This window comes from Chiloscyllium punctatum, chromosome 5, assembly GCF_047496795.1.
Source record: "Chiloscyllium punctatum isolate Juve2018m chromosome 5, sChiPun1.3, whole genome shotgun sequence".
In the NCBI taxonomy this organism is placed as follows: domain Eukaryota; kingdom Metazoa; phylum Chordata; class Chondrichthyes; order Orectolobiformes; family Hemiscylliidae; genus Chiloscyllium; species Chiloscyllium punctatum.
In genome coordinates this window covers 41,932,615-41,953,529 of record NC_092743.1, presented here as the reverse complement: position 1 = coordinate 41,953,529, position 20,915 = coordinate 41,932,615, and the positions used below count along the sequence as shown (strand labels likewise).

Below are 20,915 nucleotides of genomic sequence, written 5' to 3'. Positions count from 1 at the left end.
CTTTACAATCCTGTGCATTTTTTCAATCTTGTATATATACATATATTTGGCTGGGGCATCAGCAGAGCCCAAAAAAACGTCTGTATGGGCCCCCTGTTCTTCTTTCGGCAGGCCGATCTTACACGGTGGTCTTTCCCCACCGCGCCTTGGCGGCAGCTGCCCCAAGCTTCAGCGCGTCCCTCAACACGTAGTCTTGGACCTTGGAATGTGCCAGTCTGCAACACTCGGTCGGGGTCAACTCCTTCAGCTGGAAGATCAACAGGTTTCGGACCGCCCAGAGAGCGTCCTTCACCGAGTTGATGATCCTCCAGGCGCAGTTAATGTTCGTCTCGGTGTGAGTCCCGGGGAACAGGCCGTAGAGCACGGAGTCCCGCGTCACGGCGCTGCTCGGGACGAACCTCGACAAGCACCACTGCATTCCTCTCCAGACTTCCTCTGCATAGGCACATTCCAGAAGGAGGTGTGTGACAGTCTCGTCCCCCCCGCAGCCACTTCGAGGGCAGCGTGCGGTGCGGCAGAGAGTCCGGGCGTGCATAAAGGATCTCACAGGCAGAGCCCTTCTCACCACCAGCCAAGCCACGTCTTGGTGCTTGTTGGAAAGTTCTGGCGATGAGGCATTCTGCCAAATGGCTTTGACAGTCTGCTCAGGGAACCGCTCGACAGGATCCGCCCTCTCCTTTTCCCGAAGGGTCTCAAGGACGCTACGTGCTGACCACTTCCTGATGGACTTGTGGTCAAAGGTGTTTTTCCTCATAAATATCTCCACGAAGGACAGGTGATACGGAACGGTCCAACTACTCGGAGCGTTCCGCGGCAGCGAGGCCAGGCCCATCCTTCGCAACACCGGGGACAGGTAGAACCTCAGTACGTAGTGACACTTGGTGTTTGCGTACCGGGGATCCACGCACAGCTTGATGCAGCCACACACAAAGGTGGCCATCAGGGTGAGGGTGGCATTGGGCGTGTTTTTTCCCCCATTGCACCGGTCTTTGTACATTGAGTCTCTTCGGACCCGGTCCATCTTTGATCTCCAAATGAATTGGAAGGTGGCCCGGGTGACTGCGGCGGCACAGGTCCTGGGGATAGGCCAGACCTGTGCCACATATAGCAATACTGAGAGTACCTCACACCTGATGACCAGGTTTTTTCCCGCGATGGAGAGCGACCGTTGCCCCCATCTGCCTAGTTTCTGTCTCATCTTCCTGATCCGCTCCTCCCAGGTCATGGCGCACGCCCCAGCCCCCCCGAACCAAATACCCAGCACCTTCAGGTGGTCAGTCCTGACGGTGAAGGGGATAGAGGATTGGTCGGCCCAGTTCCCGAAGAGCATGGCCTCGCTCTTGCCTCGGTTTACCTTGGCCCCCGAGGCCCGTTCGAACTGGTCGCAGATGCACACGAGTCTGTGCACGGACAGCGGATCCGAGCAGAAAACAGCGACGTCATCCATGTACAGGGAGGCCTTAACCTGCAGGCCCCCGCTGCCAGGAATAGTCACCCCCCTCAGGCTCGCATCCTTCCTGATGGATTCGGCAAATGGCTCTATGCAACACACAAACAAGGCGGGTGAGAGGGGGCATCCCTGCCTGACTCCAGATCTTACAGGGAAGCTATCTGATTCCCACCCATTGATTGAGACTGCACTGACAATGTTGGTGTAGAGCAGTCTGATCCAATTTCCGATTCCCTCCCCAAAGCCCATTTTGGAGAGGACATCCCTCATATATGTATGCGATATCCTGTCAAAGGCCCTCTGGAGGAACACAACATCCACGCAGTCAGTCAGCACTCACTTGAACGTGTCGCAAGTCTCCAATCAGTCAGACAGCGCTCTCGAGTGCTACCTCACACTTGTTGTGACTGCTGGCGCCGATCGGTTCGTTTGGATTCTGGAATCTCAGAGCGTCTCGCTGGCGATTCTTTCGGCGGCACCGTGTTTTCCAGAAGACTTCGCGCACGTGCTGCTGCTGCTGCTGCTCGGATGTGTCGATAGTCGCGTCGCGTTGTTCGGTTGAATACAGCGTGCAATCTCGAGAGGAAATCACCTGCTGCTCTCAGCTCATCGTTCCGAAGCACCATGGGGGCTAAGCAAGTGCACGTCGTAGGGGAATTAGCTCAAATGGTAGAGCGCTCGCTTCGCATGCGAGAGGTAGTGGGATCGATGCCCACATTCTCCACAGTGCTTTTCCTGGGGACACGCTTGAGACGCAAGCAGTGTGACCCTCGCGTGAACCCTGCGTGTGGCTCCAGTCTTTGCTGCTGCACAGATAGCACGATGGTGAGTTTACAAAATGCTGTGCAGAAAAAAAAGTTGAGCACGTGTCGCCCAGATGTTAAACCTTCCAGCAACGCGTTTGCTCTGGTGTGGTCAGTTCAAATCAGGCGTGAAGCCGTCCAAAGCAATTATTATTGCCCGCGGAGAGAAAGAAAACACGTCCGGTGACAAAGGCCACAGTCTTGCCTTCTCTGAGGATTGAACGCAGGATCTTTAGATTATGAAACTGACGCGCTGCCTACTGCGCTAAGAAGGCCAGCCGACAGCCGCGGCTCATACCGCGTGCCCAAATAGGCCGGTTTTCAAGGTGCCGCGAGCCACAGAGCAACCCTCGTCAGAAAGCTGCAGCTCCAGTGAGGCCAGGATATCGGCTTTCAATCCACAATCACGCACCTCGCCCGTTACATGCTGGGCTCTGGCCCGTGCAGAGACACGGCCCACTCGCGGTACCGCAGAGCCGTGGCGTCAGGAGCTCGACAAAGCCCGGTATGTCTTGCGCTTGGCAGGCAACATTCGGCAAAGCCTTTCACTTCTTTGTCTCGATGGCTCCGCTGCTGGAGAGCCACGTCACAGCGCACTAAGATCCTTTGCTCAGCACTCCATGCAGGCAAGAAGGGAGGTGCTTCCGTTTACCAAAGAGCCTAAGAAAATGAGGGTTTGCTTCAGGAAAAGAAGGAAGCACATGTCAGGTATAGACAGGATAGATCGAGTGAATCCGTACAAGAGTGTAAAGACAGTAGGGAAATCAGGAGGGTAAAAAGGGAACCTGAGATAGTTTTGGCAGATAGAGTTAAGGAAAATCCAAAGGGATTTTGCAAATACATTATAAGGACAAAAGGGTGACGAGGGAGAGAATAGGGCCCCTCGAGGATCAGCACAGCGGCCTTTGTGCCGAGCCGCAGGAGAGGCTGGGCCTATACTAAACGAGTATTTTGCATCAGTGTTTACTGTGGAAAAGGATAGAATGTAGGGAGAAGTATAGAATATAGGGAAATGGATGGTGACATCTTGAAAATTGTCCACATTGCAGAGGAGGAATGCTGGATGCCTTGAAGCGCGTACAAGTGGATCAATGCCCAGGACCTGATCAGGTCTGGGGGAAGCTAAGGAAGTGATTGCTGGGCCCCTTGCTGAGATATTTGTATGGTTGATATAAAATCATGAGGCGTATAGATCGGATAAATAGAGAAAGTCTTTTCCCTGGGGTGCGGGAGACCAGCACTAGAGGGCAGAGGTTTAGGGTGAGAGGGAAAAGATATGAAAGAGAACTAAGGGGCACCTTTTTCACACAGAGGGTGGTACGTGTATGGAATGAGCTGCCAGAGGAAGTGGCGGAGGCGAGTACAATTGCAATATTTAAAAGGCATCTGGGCGGCTATATGAATAGGAAGGGTTTGGAGGGATATGGCCCGGGTGCCGGCAGGTACGACTAGATTGGGATGGGATATCTGGTCGGAAAGGTCCGACCGAAGGGTCTCTTTCCGTGACGTACATCTCTATGACTCTATGACTCCTTTCAAGCAAAGTTTTCCCGCGAAGCGGCGCTCTGAACTGCTCGATGACAACTTACTATGTCAACGTCCGGACGAAGGAGTCTTCCATTCCTGTCGGAAAACTGCCTGTGGACTTCTCTTCGTTTCCTCTTCATGAAATCTGGCCTGCACGGGGTGTGCCACTTCCACAGTTGCACAAGTTGAACAGCAACGCATCCGAGCAGGTCAGCACTTAGGAAAGGCCCTACCGGTCAGACAGGGCTCGCGGGTGCTGCTTCAGACGAGTGGCGGTTGCTCTTTGCATCTCGGCCTGCTTGGCGTGTATCTGAAAGCAGCACTTTGCGGAACCTGACCGCAGGGCTGCAGCTCACGAGGATGAAGGAGAAGCCCTCTTTTTTCGTCTGGTAACAGCCCCAAGTGTTCTCTTTCTCCAAAATACACCTTCTTCTTCTTCAGAGAAGTCTGCCTGTTGGTGTGCTGTGACGTCTGCAGTTGCAAACCACGAGCAGCAGGGAGCCCTCTGGAGGAACTTTTTTTTTTATTTCAAAAATATACTTTATTCATAAATGATTTGATGGTCTGTACATTGGATCATGCCATACATATGTCCATATTTACAAACACAGATTCGACTTTATTCTTGTCCTTTACAATCCTGTGCATTTTTTCAATCTTGTATATATACATATATTTGGCTGGGGCATCAGCAGAGCCCAAAAAAACGTCTGTATGGGCCCCCTGTTCTTCTTTCGGCAGGCCGATCTTACACGGTGGTCTTTCCCCACCGCGCCTTGGCGGCAGCTGCCCCAAGCTTCAGCGCGTCCCTCAACACGTAGTCTTGGACCTTGGAATGTGCCAGTCTGCAACACTCGGTCGGGGTCAACTCCTTCAGCTGGAAGATCAACAGGTTTCGGACCGCCCAGAGAGCGTCCTTCACCGAGTTGATGATCCTCCAGGCGCAGTTAATGTTCGTCTCGGTGTGAGTCCCGGGGAACAGGCCGTAGAGCACGGAGTCCCGCGTCACGGCGCTGCTCGGGACGAACCTCGACAAGCACCACTGCATTCCTCTCCAGACTTCCTCTGCATAGGCACATTCCAGAAGGAGGTGTGTGACAGTCTCGTCCCCCCCGCAGCCACTTCGAGGGCAGCGTGCGGTGCGGCAGAGAGTCCGGGCGTGCATAAAGGATCTCACAGGCAGAGCCCTTCTCACCACCAGCCAAGCCACGTCTTGGTGCTTGTTGGAAAGTTCTGGCGATGAGGCATTCTGCCAAATGGCTTTGACAGTCTGCTCAGGGAACCGCTCGACAGGATCCGCCCTCTCCTTTTCCCGAAGGGTCTCAAGGACGCTACGTGCTGACCACTTCCTGATGGACTTGTGGTCAAAGGTGTTTTTCCTCATAAATATCTCCACGAAGGACAGGTGATACGGAACGGTCCAACTACTCGGAGCGTTCCGCGGCAGCGAGGCCAGGCCCATCCTTCGCAACACCGGGGACAGGTAGAACCTCAGTACGTAGTGACACTTGGTGTTTGCGTACCGGGGATCCACGCACAGCTTGATGCAGCCACACACAAAGGTGGCCATCAGGGTGAGGGTGGCATTGGGCGTGTTTTTTCCCCCATTGCACCGGTCTTTGTACATTGAGTCTCTTCGGACCCGGTCCATCTTTGATCTCCAAATGAATTGGAAGGTGGCCCGGGTGACTGCGGCGGCACAGGTCCTGGGGATAGGCCAGACCTGTGCCACATATAGCAATACTGAGAGTACCTCACACCTGATGACCAGGTTTTTTCCCGCGATGGAGAGCGACCGTTGCCCCCATCTGCCTAGTTTCTGTCTCATCTTCCTGATCCGCTCCTCCCAGGTCATGGCGCACGCCCCAGCCCCCCCGAACCAAATACCCAGCACCTTCAGGTGGTCAGTCCTGACGGTGAAGGGGATAGAGGATTGGTCGGCCCAGTTCCCGAAGAGCATGGCCTCGCTCTTGCCTCGGTTTACCTTGGCCCCCGAGGCCCGTTCGAACTGGTCGCAGATGCACACGAGTCTGTGCACGGACAGCGGATCCGAGCAGAAAACAGCGACGTCATCCATGTACAGGGAGGCCTTAACCTGCAGGCCCCCGCTGCCAGGAATAGTCACCCCCCTCAGGCTCGCATCCTTCCTGATGGATTCGGCAAATGGCTCTATGCAACACACAAACAAGGCGGGTGAGAGGGGGCATCCCTGCCTGACTCCAGATCTTACAGGGAAGCTATCTGATTCCCACCCATTGATTGAGACTGCACTGACAATGTTGGTGTAGAGCAGTCTGATCCAATTTCCGATTCCCTCCCCAAAGCCCATTTTGGAGAGGACATCCCTCATATATGTATGCGATATCCTGTCAAAGGCCCTCTGGAGGAACACAACATCCACGCAGTCAGTCAGCACTCACTTGAACGTGTCGCAAGTCTCCAATCAGTCAGACAGCGCTCTCGAGTGCTACCTCACACTTGTTGTGACTGCTGGCGCCGATCGGTTCGTTTGGATTCTGGAATCTCAGAGCGTCTCGCTGGCGATTCTTTCGGCGGCACCGTGTTTTCCAGAAGACTTCGCGCACGTGCTGCTGCTGCTGCTGCTCGGATGTGTCGATAGTCGCGTCGCGTTGTTCGGTTGAATACAGCGTGCAATCTCGAGAGGAAATCACCTGCTGCTCTCAGCTCATCGTTCCGAAGCACCATGGGGGCTAAGCACGTGCACGTCGTAGGGGAATTAGCTCAAATGGTAGAGCGCTCGCTTCGCATGCGAGAGGTAGTGGGATCGATGCCCACATTCTCCACAGTGCTTTTCCTGGGGACACGCTTGAGACGCAAGCAGTGTGACCCTCGCGTGAACCCTGCGTGTGGCTCCAGTCTTTGCTGCTGCACAGATAGCACGATGGTGAGTTTACAAAATGCTGTGCAGAAAAAAAAGTTGAGCACGTGTCGCCCAGATGTTAAACCTTCCAGCAACGCGTTTGCTCTGGTGTGGTCAGTTCAAATCAGGCGTGAAGCCGTCCAAAGCAATTATTATTGCCCGCGGAGAGAAAGAAAACACGTCCGGTGACAAAGGCCACAGTCTTGCCTTCTCTGAGGATTGAACGCAGGATCTTTAGATTATGAAACTGACGCGCTGCCTACTGCGCTAAGAAGGCCAGCCGACAGCCGCGGCTCATACCGCGTGCCCAAATAGGCCGGTTTTCAAGGTGCCGCGAGCCACAGAGCAACCCTCGTCAGAAAGCTGCAGCTCCAGTGAGGCCAGGATATCGGCTTTCAATCCACAATCACGCACCTCGCCCGTTACATGCTGGGCTCTGGCCCGTGCAGAGACACGGCCCACTCGCGGTACCGCAGAGCCGTGGCGTCAGGAGCTCGACAAAGCCCGGTATGTCTTGCGCTTGGCAGGCAACATTCGGCAAAGCCTTTCACTTCTTTGTCTCGATGGCTCCGCTGCTGGAGAGCCACGTCACAGCGCACTAAGATCCTTTGCTCAGCACTCCATGCAGGCAAGAAGGGAGGTGCTTCCGTTTACCAAAGAGCCTAAGAAAATGAGGGTTTGCTTCAGGAAAAGAAGGAAGCACATGTCAGGTATAGACAGGATAGATCGAGTGAATCCGTACAAGAGTGTAAAGACAGTAGGGAAATCAGGAGGGTAAAAAGGGAACCTGAGATAGTTTTGGCAGATAGAGTTAAGGAAAATCCAAAGGGATTTTGCAAATACATTATAAGGACAAAAGGGTGACGAGGGAGAGAATAGGGCCCCTCGAGGATCAGCACAGCGGCCTTTGTGCCGAGCCGCAGGAGAGGCTGGGCCGATACTAAACGAGTATTTTGCATCAGTGTTTACTGTGGAAAAGGATAGAATGTAGGGAGAAGTATAGAATATAGGGAAATGGATGGTGACATCTTGAAAATTGTCCACATTGCAGAGGAGGAATGCTGGATGCCTTGAAGCGCGTACAAGTGGATCAATGCCCAGGACCTGATCAGGTCTGGGGGAAGCTAAGGAAGTGATTGCTGGGCCCCTTGCTGAGATATTTGTATGGTTGATATAAAATCATGAGGCGTATAGATCGGATAAATAGAGAAAGTCTTTTCCCTGGGGTGCGGGAGACCAGCACTAGAGGGCAGAGGTTTAGGGTGAGAGGGAAAAGATATGAAAGAGAACTAAGGGGCACCTTTTTCACACAGAGGGTGGTACGTGTATGGAATGAGCTGCCAGAGGAAGTGGCGGAGGCGAGTACAATTGCAATATTTAAAAGGCATCTGGGCGGCTATATGAATAGGAAGGGTTTGGAGGGATATGGCCCGGGTGCCGGCAGGTACGACTAGATTGGGATGGGATATCTGGTCGGAAAGGTCCGACCGAAGGGTCTCTTTCCGTGACGTACATCTCTATGACTCTATGACTCCTTTCAAGCAAAGTTTTCCCGCGAAGCGGCGCTCTGAACTGCTCGATGACAACTTACTATGTCAACGTCCGGACGAAGGAGTCTTCCATTCCTGTCGGAAAACTGCCTGTGGACTTCTCTTCGTTTCCTCTTCATGAAATCTGGCCTGCACGGGGTGTGCCACTTCCACAGTTGCACAAGTTGAACAGCAACGCATCCGAGCAGGTCAGCACTTAGGAAAGGCCCTACCGGTCAGACAGGGCTCGCGGGTGCTGCTTCAGACGAGTGGCGGTTGCTCTTTGCATCTCGGCCTGCTTGGCGTGTATCTGAAAGCAGCACTTTGCGGAACCTGACCGCAGGGCTGCAGCTCACGAGGATGAAGGAGAAGCCCTCTTTTTTCGTCTGGTAACAGCCCCAAGTGTTCTCTTTCTCCAAAATACACCTTCTTCTTCTTCTTCTTCTTCTTCTTCTTCTTCAGAGAAGTCTGCCTGTTGGTGTGCTGTGACATCTGCAGTTGCAAACCACGAGCAGCAGGGAGCCCTCTGGAGGAACACAACTTTTTTTTTTATTTCAAAAATATACTTTATTCATAAATGATTTGATGGTCTGTACATTGGATCATGCCATACATATGTCAATATTTACAAACACAGATTCGACTTTATTCTTGTCCTTTACAATCCTGTGCATTTTTTCAATCTTGTATATATACATATATTTGGCTGAGGCATCAGCAGAGTCCAAAAAAAAACGTCTGTATGGGCCCCCTGTTCTTCTTTCGGCAGGCCGATCTTACACGGTGGTCTTTCCCCACCGCGCCTTGGCGGCAGCTGCCCCAAGCTTCAGCGCGTCCCTCAACACGTAGTCTTGGACCTTGGAATGTGCCAGTCTGCAACACTCGGTCGGGGTCAACTCCTTCAGCTGGAAGATCAACAGGTTTCGGACCGCCCAGAGAGCGTCCTTCACCGAGTTGATGATCCTCCAGGCGCAGTTAATGTTCGTCTCGGTGTGAGTCCCGGGGAACAGGCCGTAGAGCACGGAGTCCCGCGTCACGGCGCTGCTCGGGACGAACCTCGACAAGCACCACTGCATTCCTCTCCAGACTTCCTCTGCATAGGCACATTCCAGAAGGAGGTGTGTGACAGTCTCGTCCCCCCCGCAGCCACTTCGAGGGCAGCGTGCGGTGCGGCAGAGAGTCCGGGCGTGCATAAAGGATCTCACAGGCAGAGCCCTTCTCACCACCAGCCAAGCCACGTCTTGGTGCTTGTTGGAAAGTTCTGGCGATGAGGCATTCTGCCAAATGGCTTTGACAGTCTGCTCAGGGAACCGCTCGACAGGATCCGCCCTCTCCTTTTCCCGAAGGGTCTCAAGGACGCTACGTGCTGACCACTTCCTGATGGACTTGTGGTCAAAGGTGTTTTTCCTCATAAATATCTCCACGAAGGACAGGTGATACGGAACGGTCCAACTACTCGGAGCGTTCCGCGGCAGCGAGGCCAGGCCCATCCTTCGCAACACCGGGGACAGGTAGAACCTCAGTACGTAGTGACACTTGGTGTTTGCGTACCGGGGATCCACGCACAGCTTGATGCAGCCACACACAAAGGTGGCCATCAGGGTGAGGGTGGCATTGGGCGTGTTTTTTCCCCCATTGCACCGGTCTTTGTACATTGAGTCTCTTCGGACCCGGTCCATCTTTGATCTCCAAATGAATTGGAAGATGGCCCGGGTGACTGCGGCGGCACAGGTCCTGGGGATAGGCCAGACCTGTGCCACATATAGCAATACTGAGAGTACCTCACACCTGATGACCAGGTTTTTTCCCGCGATGGAGAGCGACCGTTGCCCCCATCTGCCTAGTTTCTGTCTCATCTTCCTGATCCGCTCCTCCCAGGTCTTGGCGCACGCCCCAGCCCCCCCGAACCAAATACCCAGCACCTTCAGGTGGTCAGTCCTGACGGTGAAGGGGATAGAGGATTGGTCGGCCCAGTTCCCGAAGAGCATGGCCTCGCTCTTGCCTCGGTTTACCTTGGCCCCCGAGGCCCGTTCGAACTGGTCGCAGATGCACACGAGTCTGTGCACGGACAGCGGATCCGAGCAGAAAACAGCGACGTCATCCATGTACAGGGAGGCCTTAACCTGCAGGCCCCCGCTGCCAGGAATAGTCACCCCCCTCAGGCTCGCATCCTTCCTGATGGATTCGGCAAATGGCTCTATGCAACACACAAACAAGGCGGGTGAGAGGGGGCATCCCTGCCTGACTCCAGATCTTACAGGGAAGCTATCTGATTCCCACCCATTGATTGAGACTGCACTGACAATGTTGGTGTAGAGCAGTCTGATCCAATTTCCGATTCCCTCCCCAAAGCCCATTTTGGAGAGGACATCCCTCATATATGTATGCGATATCCTGTCAAAGGCCCTCTGGAGGAACACAACATCCACGCAGTCAGTCAGCACTCACTTGAACGTGTCGCAAGTCTCCAATCAGTCAGACAGCGCTCTCGAGTGCTACCTCACACTTGTTGTGACTGCTGGCGCCGATCGGTTCGTTTGGATTCTGGAATCTCAGAGCGTCTCGCTGGCGATTCTTTCGGCGGCACCGTGTTTTCCAGAAGACTTCGCGCACGTGCTGCTGCTGCTGCTGCTCGGATGTGTCGATAGTCGCGTCGCGTTGTTCGGTTGAATACAGCGTGCAATCTCGAGAGGAAATCACCTGCTGCTCTCAGCTCATCGTTCCGAAGCACCATGGGGGCTAAGCAAGTGCACGTCGTAGGGGAATTAGCTCAAATGGTAGAGCGCTCGCTTCGCATGCGAGAGGTAGTGGGATCGATGCCCACATTCTCCACAGTGCTTTTCCTGGGGACACGCTTGAGACGCAAGCAGTGTGACCCTCGCGTGAACCCTGCGTGTGGCTCCAGTCTTTGCTGCTGCACAGATAGCACGATGGTGAGTTTACAAAATGCTGTGCAGAAAAAAAAGTTGAGCACGTGTCGCCCAGATGTTAAACCTTCCAGCAACGCGTTTGCTCTGGTGTGGTCAGTTCAAATCAGGCGTGAAGCCGTCCAAAGCAATTATTATTGCCCGCGGAGAGAAAGAAAACACGTCCGGTGACAAAGGCCACAGTCTTGCCTTCTCTGAGGATTGAACGCAGGATCTTTAGATTATGAAACTGACGCGCTGCCTACTGCGCTAAGAAGGCCAGCCGACAGCCGCGGCTCATACCGCGTGCCCAAATAGGCCGGTTTTCAAGGTGCCGCGAGCCACAGAGCAACCCTCGTCAGAAAGCTGCAGCTCCAGTGAGGCCAGGATATCGGCTTTCAATCCACAATCACGCACCTCGCCCGTTACATGCTGGGCTCTGGCCCGTGCAGAGACACGGCCCACTCGCGGTACCGCAGAGCCGTGGCGTCAGGAGCTCGACAAAGCCCGGTATGTCTTGCGCTTGGCAGGCAACATTCGGCAAAGCCTTTCACTTCTTTGTCTCGATGGCTCCGCTGCTGGAGAGCCACGTCACAGCGCACTAAGATCCTTTGCTCAGCACTCCATGCAGGCAAGAAGGGAGGTGCTTCCGTTTACCAAAGAGCCTAAGAAAATGAGGGTTTGCTTCAGGAAAAGAAGGAAGCACATGTCAGGTATAGACAGGATAGATCGAGTGAATCCGTACAAGAGTGTAAAGACAGTAGGGAAATCAGGAGGGTAAAAAGGGAACCTGAGATAGCTTTGGCAGATAGAGTTAAGGAAAATCCAAAGGGATTTTGCAAATACATTATAAGGACAAAAGGGTGACGAGGGAGAGAATAGGGCCCCTCGAGGATCAGCACAGCGGCCTTTGTGCCGAGCCGCAGGAGAGGCTGGGCCGATACTAAACGAGTATTTTGCATCAGTGTTTACTGTGGAAAAGGATAGAATGTAGGGAGAAGTATAGAATATAGGGAAATGGATGGTGACATCTTGAAAATTGTCCACATTGCAGAGGAGGAATGCTGGATGCCTTGAAGCGCGTACAAGTGGATCAATGCCCAGGACCTGATCAGGTCTGGGGGAAGCTAAGGAAGTGATTGCTGGGCCCCTTGCTGAGATATTTGTATGGTTGATATAAAATCATGAGGCGTATAGATCGGATAAATAGAGAAAGTCTTTTCCCTGGGGTGCGGGAGACCAGCACTAGAGGGCAGAGGTTTAGGGTGAGAGGGAAAAGATATGAAAGAGAACTAAGGGGCACCTTTTTCACACAGAGGGTGGTACGTGTATGGAATGAGCTGCCAGAGGAAGTGGCGGAGGCGAGTACAATTGCAATATTTAAAAGGCATCTGGGCGGCTATATGAATAGGAAGGGTTTGGAGGGATATGGCCCGGGTGCCGGCAGGTACGACTAGATTGGGATGGGATATCTGGTCGGAAAGGTCCGACCGAAGGGTCTCTTTCCGTGACGTACATCTCTATGACTCTATGACTCCTTTCAAGCAAAGTTTTCCCGCGAAGCGGCGCTCTGAACTGCTCGATGACAACTTACTATGTCAACGTCCGGACGAAGGAGTCTTCCATTCCTGTCGGAAAACTGCCTGTGGACTTCTCTTCGTTTCCTCTTCATGAAATCTGGCCTGCACGGGGTGTGCCACTTCCACAGTTGCACAAGTTGAACAGCAACGCATCCGAGCAGGTCAGCACTTAGGAAAGGCCCTACCGGTCAGACAGGGCTCGCGGGTGCTGCTTCAGACGAGTGGCGGTTGCTCTTTGCATCTCGGCCTGCTTGGCGTGTATCTGAAAGCAGCACTTTGCGGAACCTGACCGCAGGGCTGCAGCTCACGAGGATGAAGGAGAAGCCCTCTTTTTTCGTCTGGTAACAGCCCCAAGTGTTCTCTTTCTCCAAAATACACCTTCTTCTTCTTCAGAGAAGTCTGCCTGTTGGTGTGCTGTGACGTCTGCAGTTGCAAACCATGAGCAGCAGGGAGCCCTCTGGAGGAACTTTTTTTTTTATTTCAAAAATATACTTTATTCATAAATGATTTGATGGTCTGTACATTGGATCATGCCATACATATGTCAATATTTACAAACACAGATTCGACTTTATTCTTGTCCTTTACAATCCTGTGCATTTTTTCAATCTTGTATATATACATATATTTGGCTGAGGCATCAGCAGAGTCCAAAAAAAAACGTCTGTATGGGCCCCCTGTTCTTCTTTCGGCAGGCCGATCTTACACGGTGGTCTTTCCCCACCGCGCCTTGGCGGCAGCTGCCCCAAGCTTCAGCGCGTCCCTCAACACGTAGTCTTGGACCTTGGAATGTGCCAGTCTGCAACACTCGGTCGGGGTCAACTCCTTCAGCTGGAAGATCAACAGGTTTCGGACCGCCCAGAGAGCGTCCTTCACCGAGTTGATGATCCTCCAGGCGCAGTTAATGTTCGTCTCGGTGTGAGTCCCGGGGAACAGGCCGTAGAGCACGGAGTCCCGCGTCACGGCGCTGCTCGGGACGAACCTCGACAAGCACCACTGCATTCCTCTCCAGACTTCCTCTGCATAGGCACATTCCAGAAGGAGGTGTGTGACAGTCTCGTCCCCCCCGCAGCCACTTCGAGGGCAGCGTGCGGTGCGGCAGAGAGTCCGGGCGTGCATAAAGGATCTCACAGGCAGAGCCCTTCTCACCACCAGCCAAGCCACGTCTTGGTGCTTGTTGGAAAGTTCTGGCGATGAGGCATTCTGCCAAATGGCTTTGACAGTCTGCTCAGGGAACCGCTCGACAGGATCCGCCCTCTCCTTTTCCCGAAGGGTCTCAAGGACGCTACGTGCTGACCACTTCCTGATGGACTTGTGGTCAAAGGTGTTTTTCCTCATAAATATCTCCACGAAGGACAGGTGATACGGAACGGTCCAACTACTCGGAGCGTTCCGCGGCAGCGAGGCCAGGCCCATCCTTCGCAACACCGGGGACAGGTAGAACCTCAGTACGTAGTGACACTTGGTGTTTGCGTACCGGGGATCCACGCACAGCTTGATGCAGCCACACACAAAGGTGGCCATCAGGGTGAGGGTGGCATTGGGCGTGTTTTTTCCCCCATTGCACCGGTCTTTGTACATTGAGTCTCTTCGGACCCGGTCCATCTTTGATCTCCAAATGAATTGGAAGGTGGCCCGGGTGACTGCGGCGGCACAGGTCCTGGGGATAGGCCAGACCTGTGCCACATATAGCAATACTGAGAGTACCTCACACCTGATGACCAGGTTTTTTCCCGCGATGGAGAGCGACCGTTGCCCCCATCTGCCTAGTTTCTGTCTCATCTTCCTGATCCGCTCCTCCCAGGTCTTGGCGCACGCCCCAGCCCCCCCGAACCAAATACCCAGCACCTTCAGGTGGTCAGTCCTGACGGTGAAGGGGATAGAGGATTGGTCGGCCCAGTTCCCGAAGAGCATGGCCTCGCTCTTGCCTCGGTTTACCTTGGCCCCCGAGGCCCGTTCGAACTGGTCGCAGATGCACACGAGTCTGTGCACGGACAGCGGATCCGAGCAGAAAACAGCGACGTCATCCATGTACAGGGAGGCCTTAACCTGCAGGCCCCCGCTGCCAGGAATAGTCACCCCCCTCAGGCTCGCATCCTTCCTGATGGATTCGGCAAATGGCTCTATGCAACACACAAACAAGGCGGGTGAGAGGGGGCATCCCTGCCTGACTCCAGATCTTACAGGGAAGCTATCTGATTCCCACCCATTGATTGAGACTGCACTGACAATGTTGGTGTAGAGCAGTCTGATCCAATTTCCGATTCCCTCCCCAAAGCCCATTTTGGAGAGGACATCCCTCATATATGTATGCGATATCCTGTCAAAGGCCCTCTGGAGGAACACAACATCCACGCAGTCAGTCAGCACTCACTTGAACGTGTCGCAAGTCTCCAATCAGTCAGACAGCGCTCTCGAGTGCTACCTCACACTTGTTGTGACTGCTGGCGCCGATCGGTTCGTTTGGATTCTGGAATCTCAGAGCGTCTCGCTGGCGATTCTTTCGGCGGCACCGTGTTTTCCAGAAGACTTCGCGCACGTGCTGCTGCTGCTGCTGCTCGGATGTGTCGATAGTCGCGTCGCGTTGTTCGGTTGAATACAGCGTGCAATCTCGAGAGGAAATCACCTGCTGCTCTCAGCTCATCGTTCCGAAGCACCATGGGGGCTAAGCAAGTGCACGTCGTAGGGGAATTAGCTCAAATGGTAGAGCGCTCGCTTCGCATGCGAGAGGTAGTGGGATCGATGCCCACATTCTCCACAGTGCTTTTCCTGGGGACACGCTTGAGACGCAAGCAGTGTGACCCTCGCGTGAACCCTGCGTGTGGCTCCAGTCTTTGCTGCTGCACAGATAGCACGATGGTGAGTTTACCAAATGCTGTGCAGAAAAAAAAGTTGAGCACGTGTCGCCCAGATGTTAAACCTTCCAGCAACGCGTTTGCTCTGGTATGGTCAGTTCAAATCAGGCGTGAAGCCGTCCAAAGCAATTATTATTGCCCGCGGAGAGAAAGAAAACACGTCCGGTGACAAAGGCCACAGTCTTGCCTTCTCTGAGGATTGAACTCAGGACCTTCAGATTATGAGACTGACGCGCTGCCTACTGCGCTAAGAAAGCCAGCCGACAGCCGAGGCTCATACCGCGTGCCCAAATAGGCCGGTTTTCAAGGTGCCGCGAGCCACAGAGCAACCCTCGTCAGAAAGCTGCAGCTCCAGTGAGGCCAGGATATCGGCTTTCAATCCACAATCACGCACCTCGCCCGTTACATGCTGGGCTCTGGCCCGTGCAGAGACACGGCCCACTCGCGGTACCGCAGAGCCGTGGCGTCAGGAGCTCGGCAAAGCCCGGTATGTCTTGCGCTTGGCAGGCAACATTCGGCAAAGCCTTTCACTTCTTTGTCTCGATGGCTCCGCTGCTGGAGAGCCACGTCACAGCGCACTAAGATCCTTTGCTCAGCACTCCATGCAGGCAAGAAGGGAGGTGCTTCCGTTTACCAAAGAGCCTAAGAAAATGAGGGTTTGCTTAAGGAAAAGAAGGAAGCACTTGTCAGGTATAGACAGGATAGATCGAGTGAATCCGTACAAGAGTGTAAAGACAGTAGGGAAATCAGGAGGGTAAAAAGGGGACCTGAGATAGTTTTGGCAGATAGAGTTAAGGAAAATCCAAAGGGATTTTGCAAATACATTATAAGGACAAAAGGGTGACTAGGGAGAGAATAGGGCCCCTCGAGGATCAGCACAGCGGCCTTTGTGCCGAGCCGCAGGAGAGGCTGGGCCGATACTAAACGAGTATTTTGCATCAGTGTTTACTGTGGAAAAGGATAGAATGTAGGGAGAAGTATAGAATATAGGGAAATGGATGGTGACATCTTGAAAATTGTCCACATTGCAGAGGAGGAATGCTGGATGCCTTGAAGCGCGTACAAGTGGATCAATGTCCAGGACCTGATCAGGTCTGGGGGAAGCTAAGGAAGTGATTGCTGGGCCCCTTGCTGAGATATTTGTATGGTTGATATAAAATCATGAGGCGTATAGATCGGATAAATAGAGAAAGTCTTTTCCCTGGGGTGCGGGAGACCAGCACTAGAGGGCAGAGGTTTAGGGTGAGAGGGAAAAGATATGAAAGAGAACTAAGGGGCACCTTTTTCACACAGAGGGTGGTACGTGTATGGAATGAGCTGCCAGAGGAAGTGGCGGAGGCGAGTGCAATTGCAATATTTATAAGGCATCTGGGCGGCTATATGAATAGGAAGGGTTTGGAGGGATATGGCCCGCGTGCCGGCAGGTACGACTAGATTGGGATGGGATATCTGGTCGGAAAGGTCCGACCGAAGGGTCTCTTTCCGTGACGTACATCTCTATGACTCTATGACTCCTTTCAAGCAAAGTTTTCCCGCGAAGCGGCGCTCTAAACTGCTCGATGACAACTTACTATGTCAACGTCCGGACGAAGGAGTCTTCCATTCCTGTCGGAAAACTGCCTGTGGACTTCTCTTCGTTTCCTCTTCATGAAATCTGGCCTGCACGGGGTGTGCCACTTCCACAGTTGCACAAGTTGAACAGCAACGCATCTGAGCAGGTCAGCACTTAGGAAAGGCCCTACCGGTCAGACAGGGCTCGCGGGTGCTGCTTCAGACGAGTGGCGGTTGCTCTTTGCATCTCGGCCTGCTTGGCGTGTATCTGAAAGCAGCACTTTGCGGAACCTGACCGCAGGGCTGCAGCTCACGAGGATGAAGGAGAAGCCCTCTTTTTTCGTCTGGTAACAGCCCCAAGTGTTCTCTTTCTCCAAAATACACCTTCTTCTTCTTCAGAGAAGTCTGCCTGTTGGTGTGCTGTGACGTCTGCAGTTGCAAACCACGAGCAGCAGGGAGCCCTCTGGAGGAACTTTTTTTTTTATTTCAAAAATATACTTTATTCATAAATGATTTGATGGTCTGTACATTGGATCATGCCATACATATGTCCATATTTACAAACACAGATTCGACTTTATTCTTGTCCTTTACAATCCTGTGCATTTTTTCAATCTTGTATATATACATATATTTGGCTGGGGCATCAGCAGAGCCCAAAAAAACGTCTGTATGGGCCCCCTGTTCTTCTTTCGGCAGGCCGATCTTACACGGTGGTCTTTCCCCACCGCGCCTTGGCGGCAGCTGCCCCAAGCTTCAGCGCGTCCCTCAACACGTAGTCTTGGACCTTGGAATGTGCCAGTCTGCAACACTCGGTCGGGGTCAACTCCTTCAGCTGGAAGATCAACAGGTTTCGGACCGCCCAGAGAGCGTCCTTCACCGAGTTGATGATCCTCCAGGCGCAGTTAATGTTCGTCTCGGTGTGAGTCCCGGGGAACAGGCCGTAGAGCACGGAGTCCCGCGTCACGGCGCTGCTCGGGACGAACCTCGACAAGCACCACTGCATTCCTCTCCAGACTTCCTCTGCATAGGCACATTCCAGAAGGAGGTGTGTGACAGTCTCGTCCCCCCCGCAGCCACTTCGAGGGCAGCGTGCGGTGCGGCAGAGAGTCCGGGCGTGCATAAAGGATCTCACAGGCAGAGCCCTTCTCACCACCAGCCAAGCCACGTCTTGGTGCTTGTTGGAAAGTTCTGGCGATGAGGCATTCTGCCAAATGGCTTTGACAGTCTGCTCAGGGAACCGCTCGACAGGATCCGCCCTCTCCTTTTCCCGAAGGGTCTCAAGGACGCTACGTGCTGACCACTTCCTGATGGACTTGTGGTCAAAGGTGTTTTTCCTCATAAATATCTCCACGAAGGACAGGTGATACGGAACGGTCCAACTACTCGGAGCGTTCCGCGGCAGCGAGGCCAGGCCCATCCTTCGCAACACCGGGGACAGGTAGAACCTCAGTACGTAGTGACACTTGGTGTTTGCGTACCGGGGATCCACGCACAGCTTGATGCAGCCACACACAAAGGTGGCCATCAGGGTGAGGGTGGCATTGGGCGTGTTTTTTCCCCCATTGCACCGGTCTTTGTACATTGAGTCTCTTCGGACCCGGTCCATCTTTGATCTCCAAATGAATTGGAAGGTGGCCCGGGTGACTGCGGCGGCACAGGTCCTGGGGATAGGCCAGACCTGTGCCACATATAGCAATACTGAGAGTACCTCACACCTGATGACCAGGTTTTTTCCCGCGATGGAGAGCGACCGTTGCCCCCATCTGCCTAGTTTCTGTCTCATCTTCCTGATCCGCTCCTCCCAGGTCTTGGCGCACGCCCCAGCCCCCCCGAACCAAATACCCAGCACCTTCAGGTGGTCAGTCCTGACGGTGAAGGGGATAGAGGATTGGTCGGCCCAGTTCCCGAAGAGCATGGCCTCGCTCTTGCCTCGGTTTACCTTGGCCCCCGAGGCCCGTTCGAACTGGTCGCAGATGCACACGAGTCTGTGCACGGACAGCGGATCCGAGCAGAAAACAGCGACGTCATCCATGTACAGGGAGGCCTTAACCTGCAGGCCCCCGCTGCCAGGAATAGTCACCCCCCTCAGGCTCGCATCCTTCCTGATGGATTCGGCAAATGGCTCTATGCAACACACAAACAAGGCGGGTGAGAGGGGGCATCCCTGCCTGACTCCAGATCTTACAGGGAAGCTATCTGATTCCCACCCATTGATTGAGACTGCACTGACAATGTTGGTGTAGAGCAGTCTGATCCAATTTCCGATTCCCTCCCCAAAGCCCATTTTGGAGAGGACATCCCTCATATATGTATGCGATATCCTGTCAAAGGCCCTCTGGAGGAACACAACATCCACGCAGTCAGTCAGCACTCACTTGAACGTGTCGCAAGTCTCCAATCAGTCAGACAGCGCTCTCGAGTGCTACCTCACACTTGTTGTGACTGCTGGCGCCGATCGGTTCGTTTGGATTCTGGAATCTCAGAGCGTCTCGCTGGCGATTCTTTCGGCGGCACCGTGTTTTCCAGAAGACTTCGCGCACGTGCTGCTGCTGCTGCTGCTCGGATGTGTCGATAGTCGCGTCGCGTTGTTCGGTTGAATACAGCGTGCAATCTCGAGAGGAAATCACCTGCTGCTCTCAGCTCATCGTTCCGAAGCACCATGGGGGCTAAGCAAGTGCACGTCGTAGGGGAATTAGCTCAAATGGTAGAGCGCTCGCTTCGCATGCGAGAGGTAGTGGGATCGATGCCCACATTCTCCACAGTGCTTTTCCTGGGGACACGCTTGAGACGCAAGCAGTGTGACCCTCGCGTGAACCCTGCGTGTGGCTCCAGTCTTTGCTGCTGCACAGATAGCACGATGGTGAGTTTACAAAATGCTGTGCAGAAAAAAAAGTTGAGCACGTGTCGCCCAGATGTTAAACCTTCCAGCAACGCGTTTGCTCTGGTATGGTCAGTTCAAATCAGGCGTGAAGCCGTCCAAAGCAATTATTATTGCCCGCGGAGAGAAAGAAAACACGTCCGGTGACAAAGGCCACAGTCTTGCCTTCTCTGAGGATTGAACTCAGGACCTTCAGATTATGAGACTGACGCGCTGCCTACTGCGCTAAGAAAGCCAGCCGACAGCCGAGGCTCATACCGCGTGCCCAAATAGGCCGGTTTTCAAGGTGCCGCGAGCCACAGAGCAACCCTCGTCAGAAAGCTGCAGCTCCAGTGAGGCCAGGATATCGGCTTTCAATCCACAATCACGCACCTCGCCCGTTACATGCTGGGCTCTGGCCCGTGCAGAGACACGGCCCACTCGCGGTACCGCAGAGCCGTGGCGTCAGGAGCTCGGCAAAGCCCGGTATGTCTTGCGCTTGGCAGGCAACATTCGGCAAAGCCTTTCACTTCTTTGTCTCGATGGCTCCGCTGCTGGAGAGCCACGTCACAGCGCACTAAGATCCTTTGCTCAGCACTCCATGCAGGCAAGAAGGGAGGTGCTTCCGTTTACCAAAGAGCCTAAGAAAATGAGGGTTTGCTTCAGGAAAAGAAGGAAGCACTTGTCAGGTATAGACAGGATAGATCGAGTGAATCCGTACAAGAGTGTAAAGACAGTAGGGAAATCAGGAGGGTAAAAAGGGGACCTGAGATAGTTTTGGCAGATAGAGTTAAGGAAAATCCAAAGGGATTTTGCAAATACATTATAAGGACAAAAGGGTGACTAGGGAGAGAATAGGGCCCCTCGAGGATCAGCACAGCGGCCTTTGTGCCGAGCCGCAGGAGAGGCTGGGCCGATACTAAACGAGTATTTTGCATCAGTGTTTACTGTGGAAAAGGATAGAATGTAGGGA

At 53.6% G+C, this 20,915-nt stretch overlaps 7 non-coding genes across 7 annotated transcripts; 5 read left to right on the top strand and 2 right to left on the bottom strand.

The window, feature by feature from the left end:
* The first annotated feature begins 2,101 nt into the window (after positions 1 to 2,101).
* Positions 2,102 to 2,174, top strand: trnaa-cgc (transfer RNA alanine (anticodon CGC)). The gene has a single exon. It is a non-coding gene; the product is annotated as a tRNA-Ala (tRNA).
* Positions 2,175 to 6,511: 4,337 nt separating this feature from the next.
* Positions 6,512 to 6,584, top strand: trnaa-cgc (transfer RNA alanine (anticodon CGC)). Its single transcript has one exon. It is a non-coding gene; the product is annotated as a tRNA-Ala (tRNA).
* Positions 6,585 to 10,949: 4,365 nt separating this feature from the next.
* Positions 10,950 to 11,022, top strand: trnaa-cgc (transfer RNA alanine (anticodon CGC)). The gene has a single exon. It is a non-coding gene; the product is annotated as a tRNA-Ala (tRNA).
* Positions 11,023 to 15,361: 4,339 nt separating this feature from the next.
* trnaa-cgc (transfer RNA alanine (anticodon CGC)) lies at positions 15,362 to 15,434 on the top strand. The gene has a single exon. It is a non-coding gene; the product is annotated as a tRNA-Ala (tRNA).
* A 281-nt stretch (positions 15,435 to 15,715) lies between these two features.
* trnam-cau (transfer RNA methionine (anticodon CAU)) lies at positions 15,716 to 15,788 on the bottom strand. The gene has a single exon. It is a non-coding gene; the product is annotated as a tRNA-Met (tRNA).
* A 3,983-nt stretch (positions 15,789 to 19,771) lies between these two features.
* On the top strand, positions 19,772 to 19,844 carry trnaa-cgc (transfer RNA alanine (anticodon CGC)). The gene has a single exon. It is a non-coding gene; the product is annotated as a tRNA-Ala (tRNA).
* Positions 19,845 to 20,125: 281 nt separating this feature from the next.
* On the bottom strand, positions 20,126 to 20,198 carry trnam-cau (transfer RNA methionine (anticodon CAU)). The gene has a single exon. It is a non-coding gene; the product is annotated as a tRNA-Met (tRNA).
* Positions 20,199 to 20,915: the final 717 nt, after the last annotated feature.